The 10,509-nt window shown below is 39.1% G+C and overlaps 1 protein-coding gene across 3 annotated transcripts in view; it reads left to right on the top strand.

Moving 5' to 3' along the window:
- Positions 1 to 6,643, top strand: part of LOC111869444 (synembryn-A) — a 28,891-nt gene extending 22,248 nt beyond the window's left edge. Inside the window, exons 11-12 of one of the 3 annotated variants that reach the window (XR_002843664.2) lie at positions 3,547 to 3,606; positions 4,679 to 6,643. The gene's annotated coding sequence lies outside the window, so the exon portion shown is untranslated. Of the gene's footprint in view, positions 1 to 3,546; positions 4,478 to 4,678 lie in introns of those variants that run through there. The other 2 variants (XM_023860987.2, XM_023860986.2) reach the window with 2 other exon arrangements.
- Positions 6,644 to 10,509: the final 3,866 nt, after the last annotated feature.

Consider the following 10,509-nt stretch of genomic DNA (forward strand, 5'->3'; position numbering starts at 1 on the left):
GCGGAGGTCACCGCTGTTACTATCGTAACGTCGCCGCTGTTGATTCGCGTTGCCTAGCGACCGCGATATCCCTCGGTGACGTCACCGCGGAGGGGAGTGGCGGGGCGGGAACTCGCCTATTACCGTAGTAACGCAAGCGTTACGTTATCGCCACGTACCGCTGGGGAGGTAGGGGTCGACATGTCACAATATAATAAGAAATAGAAATAAGAGCAGAAAGCTTCTTAATGTAAGTTTGTGTGATGGTTAATCAATAAGTGTCCTCTTTGATATTTATGGTTGTTACTACAGATGTATTTAATTTACAGAACTTACATAAAATATTTGGATTTAATCCCCACAGAGGCAAGAACGTCCTCTCCACGTCATCCAGACCAGCTCTGGGGTGCACCCAGCCTCAATCCAGTGCGAATGAGTGGGGGGGCTCCCCTGGGATAAAGAGGCTGAGGCGTGAGGCTGACCTCCAACTAGTGCCAAGGTCAAGAATACATGGATCTATACATCCATTCCTCCATGCATCTTCATGGCATAGTGCTTATTCAGTTAAGCACAGAAAGAACCTTACCTTATTTTGACTTAATCTCGAGATTTTTATTTTAGTTCTCCCTGTGCTTAACTAGATAAGCACTATGCCATGAAGACATGTGGGGGAATGGATGTATAGACCCACGTTTTCTAGACCTTGACAGTAGTTGGAGGTGAGCGAGTGGCTTCACGACCCGACCGCTTTACCCCTGGGGATAGAGCCCCCAGTACCCAATGTATAGGAAGCTGTATGTCCCCCAGAGCCAGTCTGGATGACATGGAGAAGAGAAAATTCTTGACCCTAACAGTACTCTAACTCCAGACCCTCAGATCCAGCCCATAGCTACTCGCTGCACCAACAATTATTGTTCAGAAAACATGCGGTTGAGTGTCTGGTATATTTTCTATCTTTGAGAAAGTCACAAAATATGGTTCTGTCTTAAAACTACATTATCGTGCTTTGCTTTATATCTTTTGACTTCAGACAGACATTTGCACATCTTAACTGTATTGTGAAATGATGGAAAATTTATAGACAGTGATACTGAAGTAATGAATAGAAAGGTCTGTAGAAGAGTTCTGTGTTCTGGGATATAACGCAGTGCAGTCTGTTGAATGTCGGCCAACATTTTGGAGGAACATGTCACCTCCACCTTCAGGGCCGAAACCAGCATGAAACATGTAGCAAGCGGAGCCATTGGCTTGCCCACAAAACAGAATGAGCAAATGGGAACTGACTTATTTTTCATTACCCTCTTGTTTCCTATATAATCTGAAATTTCAGCAAGCTGATGGCCCTGCTTGCTACCTGCTTAATGCTTGTTTCATGGTTGGCTTATTCAACCCTGAAGATGGAGGGTACATGTTTATCCAATACACCAGTTGACTTTCAGTGGACTACATGTTGTATTCCAGAAGACAGAACTCCCATAATCACTGCTGTGAAAGGCGCAGATCTTGCACAGGTTGCCTTTCTCAAAATTGCTTTATAGTATACCTGTATTTTGTATATTTGGCCAATATCGTGTATAAGTGTGATAATCTGTGGTCTGACAGGGTGGAACAAGCAGACTAACAACCCAAAAGTGTGGAAAGGCTCATACCTAAAGTTAATATTTGCATTACATTTCCAGTATAATTCTTTTAATTTAATGTATTCTGAGCAAAATGTGGCAGTCCTGACCTCTTCATGTGAGACTTTCCCAGTATTAAAAGCAGTTATATGCTGTTGTGAGCTAATTTCCACTTTTTATTATAGATATTTTAAGTTTTTTTTTCATAACCATTTAAAGCACAGTGATTACTGTATGTGTCATCTGCTGTAACATTTAGGAACCATGCTTTTAACCCAAAGAGTGTATTTATGTTTCATATGATTCCCAGAATAAACAGCATTCATTATTACAAATATTATATTTTTGGACATTATCTAAAAATGTCGTCCTGTGTATTTTTCAAAACAACGTTTTGGAGCTGGATTCTGTCTCTGTCTTCAGGTAAAACCTACTCAGTCCAGAGATAGGGACTAGCTCTATCAATTGGGCCCTGAAGATCTAGACAGAACCAAGTCTCCAAAACGTTGTGTTTTGAAAAATAAGCAGGATGGTGTTTTTGGATGAAGACAGGACAATGGATAATGTCCAAAAACATGATATTTGTACAATGTACCATTGTCACAAACTTTTAGATCTTATTAGCATTTATTAAGCTAAAACACCATTGACTAATTGGTCTTTGTAATGGAGATGCAGACTTTACTGCACGGTAGGAACTCAGTTTGTAAATATTAATTATTTAGACCAATTTCATGCTTCAGAGAGTTAAGGAGAGGTAACGGTAGAGAGGAGCAGAAGTTCCATTGCATTTCATGGCTGTACCAGGATGTTTTCTAAGGCTGAGGGCACAATAGATCACTGTGGTTGTGGTGCAAGGGCCAAGAAGGCCCACCCCTTATTATACAAGGAAACTGGCAACCACAACGCAACCGCGATTTCCGAGAATTGTTATCAGCCTGGGTTGAACACGTATTACTGAATGGAGCAGCACAAATTAAGGAAACAGCAACGCAACTCACGGGGAGACTGCAAAGTCAACTTCCAGGCAATGGAGCATGCTAGTCTTCTCACAATTGCATTGCTACATGGTTTCCTAGTGTCAGCTGTTCTGTAATGCACTTCAGCGATTCGTTTGTTTGTTAAGATAGCGTGAAAGGTTGACGAAGCTGCTGATTTTGTTTTTTGCAGTTAATTGACCAAGAACCTGGTATATATGACAAATGCCACCCAGTCTGTGCTAGGTGGGACAAAAGAGATTTGACTTGGGAAGGAATTTCTCATGAGACGAAGGAGTTAAGTTCTTCCAAAACAATATAAGTGCCTCAGTTTAAATTGTCACAGAAGAATGGATGCACCCATTGTTTTCTTTTCCTATATTGTATTTAAGCTTCCTGTTGCGTTAATATATCATTTATTTCACATATATTTCCATCTTAAATGCAACTTATTATATAGTCACCCTTCTTCCACGTTACATGGTTCGGCTGTATATGGCCATCATCAGGTATCTTCTGTCTTGCTAAAATTGTTGGGCTGTACATGAGAATTTCATAATGCATGTGAACGCATTATGTCCTGATTAAAATAAATTGACCTTAATTAAAACAAATTAATTAACATCCCAATATTTTCCTTATGTCTGTCCTCTCTTCTCACGTCATCTCAGCTGGTCTCAACTACCACCGCATTATGACAGGATCAATATTACTATCTGCCATTGCAGAGGGTAAGTGCACGAAATTAAAAAATACAATCGTGCATTATGTCAGATGACCATACCCATTTAAGATGGTGTGAGCAAGTGATAAAAATAATGAATTCTCCTAAAACCTGTGTTAGAAACTAAGAATTTGAAGTATGACATTTTGGGATGGTATGTTGTGGAGAGAGGAAGCACTTTTTAGAAAATTTATGCACGTTTAAATGATTCATTATATCTTAGAAGAAAAGATTAATTTTGTTACAGGTACTTATGAAACAGCACTTCGCAGTATAATGAAATTTGGTGTTGTGGGAGAGTTTAAAAGTAGGTACAAATTTTATGTAAGCTCTTTTGTGTAAGTATGAGCTTGGTCATAGTGAACTGTAAGCAATGAAGCTTCACTGTTTGAATTACTTTTTTTGCAAATAATTTTGCAGTAAAAGTTTATGTTGCCTCCCATCATTTCGTCATGGTTTACGCAGACTTTTGAGTGGTTTGTAGCCATATTTTATTTATTGTTGAGTAAAATGTTAACACTTTTTTTTTTTTTTTGGTAATGATAGAATTGTTACATGACTCAGGTTCAGGGGAAGATCAACGTTTTCATTTTATGAGCAGATTGTTCTTGATGTTTGTTATCGTGCTTCAGTATTTTTGTTCCATTTTGTTTCCAGTTCTTCTAGAACCAATATTTGGTCCCCACTAATAATCTGATCTAGTTAACTGCATTTTATAAAAGCTGTACTGATATCAAAGTTTGTGAAACAGTGAAAATTAGAAATGTGGCTATGGATATCATGGTCCTCTGTCTGTAGGAACTGAAATGTAGAACACAGCCTTATGTAATTATTGACTTGGAATTTTGGTTGGACAGGAATGTGGAAATGGAAAATAAGCATGATTTTTTCATGAAATTTTTTATATATAAATAATGCAGTATTGCATGGCTTGTATTTGTAATGGAATGGAAATTAATTTCCCATTTTTAAGGAGCTAAAGTCTTTACTTTTATATATTTTTACAGTGTTCCAATGTGGAGATATCTATGAAGAAAATTTATTTAGTGTATGGATATTATTAATACCTTTTCTTTAGGCCAGTATGTATACCAGCAAATACTTGATCTGTATTGACAAACTTATCAAAAGTCTCACACACTTGCCAGTGCATTGTATTTTTCAATCTTGATGCAAAAGCTGAACCTGAAAATATCAGAAACATGTTTTCAGAGGGGGAAAAGTGCCAGATATTATCATGGAGGAATGTTTTTGTTCCAAACCACATAGAAGTTTTACTTTTTGTTGAAATTAAAAGTGGATCAAGTTTGAAACCGTGCATGCAGATTCGCATGTGAATCAGAATCTGTTTTTTAATGCCATTCATGTAATTGTTTCAGGCCTGCAACTCATCAGCATGAGATGTCAAGTGACTTTTCTGCCATAAGGGCAAGGAGCTGTTGCTGTGCAGTCATAATAAGCAAGTTACAGCATTTCTCTGACATCCGTTTTGCCGTCCTATCATCTGTGTATGGCTGTTTCAGATAGTCTTTTCTCTTGAGGCTGTGCTACCACAATCTGTTCATGTCATGACTGAAGTGAAAATTTGTGCATGTCAAGACTGAAGTGAAAATCTGTGCATATCAAGACTGAAACATAACAGGAAGATAATATTACAGTCTTATAGTAAGAAATTTCTGATGTGTGTGACCAAGTCAGACTGATAAATTGTCCAAAAAACTGCCTTTCTTGCTTTACTATGGTTGCATGTAGGAGGATAACACATATGCATGATATCTGACTTTGTGCTTTGTTTTGACGCTGTCTGTGTGCAATGTCGGTTACTGTTCACTGGCTTTTCTCTATTGACACCACATGTTTGGCCTAACTGTCCATCTTCAGGTGTACAGGTTGCTGTGATTGTGGGATCTGCTGCTTACTGTGATGCTGTTCTGTTTCTGCTATGTAGAGGCCTTGGATTACATGTGGTTATGTGGGTTAGCCATCTGTTGCGTATTTACGTGTCTCTGAGCTGCTTGTGTTATAGCCTTATAGTTTTGTTGCCTGTGGCTGTCTTGAATGTTCTTGCTGGGGTCGGAGATTGTTGTGATGATGGCCAGCCACAACACAACAGACGTGTGCAGCTCAAGGACACCTAAATAAGAAACAGATGGTTAACCCACATAACCAGATGTAATCCGAGTCCTCTGCATAAGAGAAACAGAACAGCATTACAGTAAGCAGCAGGTTCCACAGTTGCAACAACCGGTACACCTGAAGATGGCCAGTTAAGCCGAAACATGTAGTGGCAATAAAAAGAAAACTATGAGAGAATATTAACCGACGTTGCACAGAGACAGCATCAAAGCATAATGCAAAGTCAGATCCAAGCAGTGCAACAGGATGCTGCAATATATTATTCCTGATATCAGTTTATGTAAAATTCATTCATGGTCTTCTGGCTTGAGACATGTGTTTACCAAAGTTTTCTGTTGGTCTCTAGAAGCTAGGGACAGTGTATTCTCTGGTTGTGATGAAATTGTGACTAGTTGGAAATCAGTGTGATGTGTCACGGGGCATGTCACATACATGTGAAGCACTATATATGGAGCAAGATCTACATGCATCAATGCATCACGTGCAAGACATTTTTTTATATTTGGTAGTCCCTGTTGATCTCATTTCCATCTTCTAATGGTTAAGAAGAAAGCAGTCAACATTAGTCTGTTAGCACCTGCACACGCTGGTTCCTAGCTCGCGGATTTTCTTCTTTTTTCTTCTACCATGAAGATTGAGGTGATATGTTCCTCTGAAATGCTGGTTTATATAAGATCTATGTGGAGCCACATCCAAGAAGACTGCTATCTTCATAGTCACTGCTGTGAAAACCTCAAGTCATACCTTCTAATGCTTAAGTTTATCAATGCTGTAAATTTAATAATCAATATATAACAGGAATTGTTCATTTATGGAATATGATCACTTGTATTCATGAATTTATAAGGCAGAATACTAGTTGGATCTTTTCCTTTCTTTTTTATGCATATTTGGCATTTTCTGTGACAGAACTGTGTGTATTCCCATTGTTGTAAGTTGCAGTTCTTGCAGGCAACACACATATTGATGGAGTGTGATATGGGAGTTCCCTCATGAAACCTGTCTAAAGCATATGAGAAGCATTATATCAGCTTCCACTTCGGTTGGTCTAAATCACTTTCCTCTATGTCTTACAGAAGTATTAGAAGTTACAAACATTTGCTACAGTTTTTGTTGATGTGTGAAATGGATTCTGTAAGCTTGCACCTTACCTCTCTTTGCTAGTTTTTATCGAATAAAGTTCAGCCAATAATGTCTCTTTCCTGAAACTCATCCTGTAAACTATGGCTCTCATATCTGCATACAGTATCAGGATGTGGCAGTTTGGATTAAATGACAGTGGACTTTTCTAAACTCCTGATAACTTGAAAGACTGTTGTCTTCTAAGATGTGAGGCTACGTAAGCTGATAGAATGTTACCACCACTTAAGAGGAACATGTAAAGTTATAAGACCCTGAAGATGGAGTCTTGACATTCCTCAGGAATGCTGGTAACATTTGACCACACTACATGGTGTCACATCTCAGAAGACTGAAATCCTCATGGTTACTGCCATAGAAACGTCCGATCTTAGATGAAGACACGTTTGCTTAGAGAGTATACATTGTAATGGCATGTACAGGGAATACACAGTCATGAGTAGATAACATTTGGTTTTGATTTGACATGGGAGTTAAGTGTAGGATAACAGCCCTAAATTGAGAACTGAAAGTTGTGTCTTCTGCCTTCTGAATTGCACGGTGACAGTGAGGAGTCTACTGCTGGCTCTTGGAATGAAGCGTGCACCTTTTTGAGTTGTAGCGACATGTTTGGAGGCATCCTGAAGGTGACATATTCTCCGTAAATATTGGGCTGTCTCCAAACTACATGTTTTTACAACTCAGAACCCCAAACTCCTTATAGACATTGCCATGAACACTTCCAATCAAACATAGATCTCAGAATGTTTGTGTAAGTTACACAAATTGCTGTCTGATTGCAGAGGTAATTGTAAGTGTAAATTGGATAGGAATTGCTGCAGCTTTTGGGGTTGGGGTGGGGGTAAAGTTGCATGTTCCTAATTGGTACAATTAGAAATGTCTTGGCGGCTAATTCTTCAATACTCTAGCAAGCCATAGTGGACAGTTTCGGCATCGTATTAAAGTAGAATTCTGTAATGCAAGCGTATGGAAACATGACTGCCGTAGCTTGACTAAGGTAAAGACAGATGGGTTGCAGCATAGTGAGAGCACTTAGTTGAATTGTAACTAATTCATCAGGTGGTACTTGAAAATTCTGTTAGGATTTAGAATGTTTGACAGTTTAGGACTTATACTGTTGCAAGATATTTTACATTCATTGTATCCAAAAATTATACAGACTGAAGCAAATATAAACATTCTGATGTATGTGAGGATATTTGGATCCTGGGTGGGATATTTATAATTTTTTTTTTCCTTGGCACTACAGCCCCAGTGGGCCTAGGCCTACCTCCATGAAGTCCGTATTTATAATTTACTTTAATAAATACTCATCAGAGCTGACTATGTCTTTGCTTCATGTTTTAGGAAAACCCGTTACGTGTACACCCTAAGGATGTCTGTACAGATGCAGATGACACTTATAAGGGGAAATAAGAATTTTGCACACATTGTAAAGGGTTTTATTTTATAGATCCATACAGGTCAGTCATATTTAGAAAGTCAACTCCTCTGATGCAGGTGGGATGGATCTGCTACGAGCCTTGTGTTGTCACAGGAAAATTCAGATCAGTATGGGCAGACCATTAATGTCTCGAATGGAGTTTGAGGCCAACTATATAGGTCACCTGAGACTGTATGCATGTATGACAATGCAGCCAAGTGGTTCAGCCTTCATCCTCACTGATACATATTTCTGCTTTACAGTGTGCTGTCAGGAAGGACTGGAATTGAATGACCCCAGCTGAGTGCTGATGGCATTAATACATACAAGCCAAAAACAAATAAAGTTGTCCCTGTGCTTTGTGCAACACCACACTCAGAATTTGTACAGAGTGTAAATAAAGTGAAGTATATGAGAACATACAAAACAGCATCTGCAGAAGAGTCGCATCGTAAATACAATTAACAAATATTTCAGAATTTTATTGTGTGGGATGAAAAAAAAAATAATTACTGGATTAAGGGTAAATTCTGGAAATTCTTGTCCTTTCTCAAAAACCTCTCTTGAATACTTCATGACATCAAGACGTTAAAATTCGGTAGCCTGTTGAAAGAATAAATGTTGATAGTGTTTATGGAGGTAAGTAGAAATTTTCACTTGCATGCATAAAAAGTTGCAGTCATGTTCCCTGTGGACATGAACATGGAACCTTGTGAAGGTCAGGTTGCTGCCTCATCCATAAGACCAACACATCTGGTTGAATTTGCCTATAAATTTGAATGTTCAGTGAATTTACAAGTATCCTCAGAGTCTGATTGTTCGAAGTGTCCACTTTATGATTAAAATAAATGTAGAATAAATCCTTACGAGACCAGTCATGTTACAATATGAATGGTATTAGAATAAAAAGCTCAAGACTGGATGTACCAAACTGTTTAACATCTTCTGAATATAGCAGTAGTGACAAACATTGGATGAATGATCCAGCATGACAAGCATTAGCTCAGTGGTACAGCAATTGGCTTGTATGCACGAGAGCATGGGTTCAAGTCCATGTGGAATGGGAATAGAATGAAGTAATCATCATCAAGGGGTGGGCCCAAGTTAATATACATGAAGTTAGTGCTTAATGCACGATTTGCAGGTTCAGTACGAAATGCAAACAAAACCCTGTACTTTTTTGTTCCAGTAACCTTCAATCTTCAAGAGCACAGCACTGCTGCAGCTCCAAGCTTTTAGCCTGGGCTTTGATAGTTTGGCTGCAGATGTAGCTGTATTTGCGAAGAAGGGGATGCAGTAGCCAATCAGCATCAGTGGTCAGAATCAAGTTAATATTCGTGAATCTAGTGCTAATTGCATGACTCAAAGGTATTGCAAGAAATGTAAACAAACCCCTAAACTGTCTAAACTTGTAACCTCCAAAAAGTCTTCAAGAGCTCATTTATAGCCACAGTTTCAAATTTTGGATGAGGATTACAGAGCAGTGTTGCAGATGAACGTTTATGTGTTACACAGAATATGAGGATAAACTCTGCTTCCTTGATTCACCATCTGTGCAAGCCAAGTGGTCAATCCTCGTTCAGTCGAATCTTTTAATTTATGCTGAAATGACTGGTCTGAGGAAGATCATTTATTCTGTATGTCTCCTGTGAGGCATCAGCTGACTGGTTGACCACAACCCCCTTAATCTCAGGGGTAAAGCACCATTTCCACGTGCAGCAGCCCCTAAGTTCAGTCAAGAGGTTTCATGAAGATACTTTTCTTCCATTACTCTACTTGGTATTGGGTCTGAAGCTTGCTTTCAGTCTAAAGCAGATGAGAACTGACCAGTCGGCTTGCAAAAATGGCTAATTGAAGAAATGAAGTTCATCCTCATACCCTATCTAGGAGATAAATGTTCAACTGTGGCAGTGATGTTTAATCCTCATCAGAAAGTTCACAGCTCTGGCTTGAATGTGCTCTTGAAGGTTTTAGAAGTTATAAGATCAAAACAATCAGGGTTATATATACATTTCTTGTATCTTCAAAATATTTGCATTTAGCACTACATTCATGTATTTGTACATAGACTTGGCCCCTGACCATTGATGCTTATTGTCTACTGTAGCTCATTTTTTCGGAAATAAGGCAACATTTGCAGCCAAATGCCCAGAGCTGCAACATGTCTTGTGTTCTTGAATGTCTTTGAAGGTTATTACATCCAAAAATTGCGGGTTTTGTTTACATTTCATGCCTTACCTATAAGTATTGCAATAGGCACGGAATTCACGTGGACTTATGTGCCCCCGCCCCTTAATGTTGGTTGGCTATACAGTCACAGTCACGTGATGGAGGGGGGGGGGCCGATGGTAACTCCTTTTCCCTTCCTGGAGGCGTGGTTTCGTTTACTGTACCCATAGATTGTGCAGTAAGCACTTAAATGGCCCCGCCCCTTAATGTTGATTGGTTACTGATTACTCATGGTCCTGTAACTGCCGCATGTTCGTGTTCTTGCCGCGGTGCATCGGAAAG

Source organism: Cryptotermes secundus, unplaced genomic scaffold (genome assembly GCF_002891405.2).
Source record: "Cryptotermes secundus unplaced genomic scaffold, Csec_1.0 scaffold1053, whole genome shotgun sequence".
NCBI classification, from domain to species: Eukaryota; Metazoa; Arthropoda; class Insecta; order Blattodea; family Kalotermitidae; genus Cryptotermes; species Cryptotermes secundus.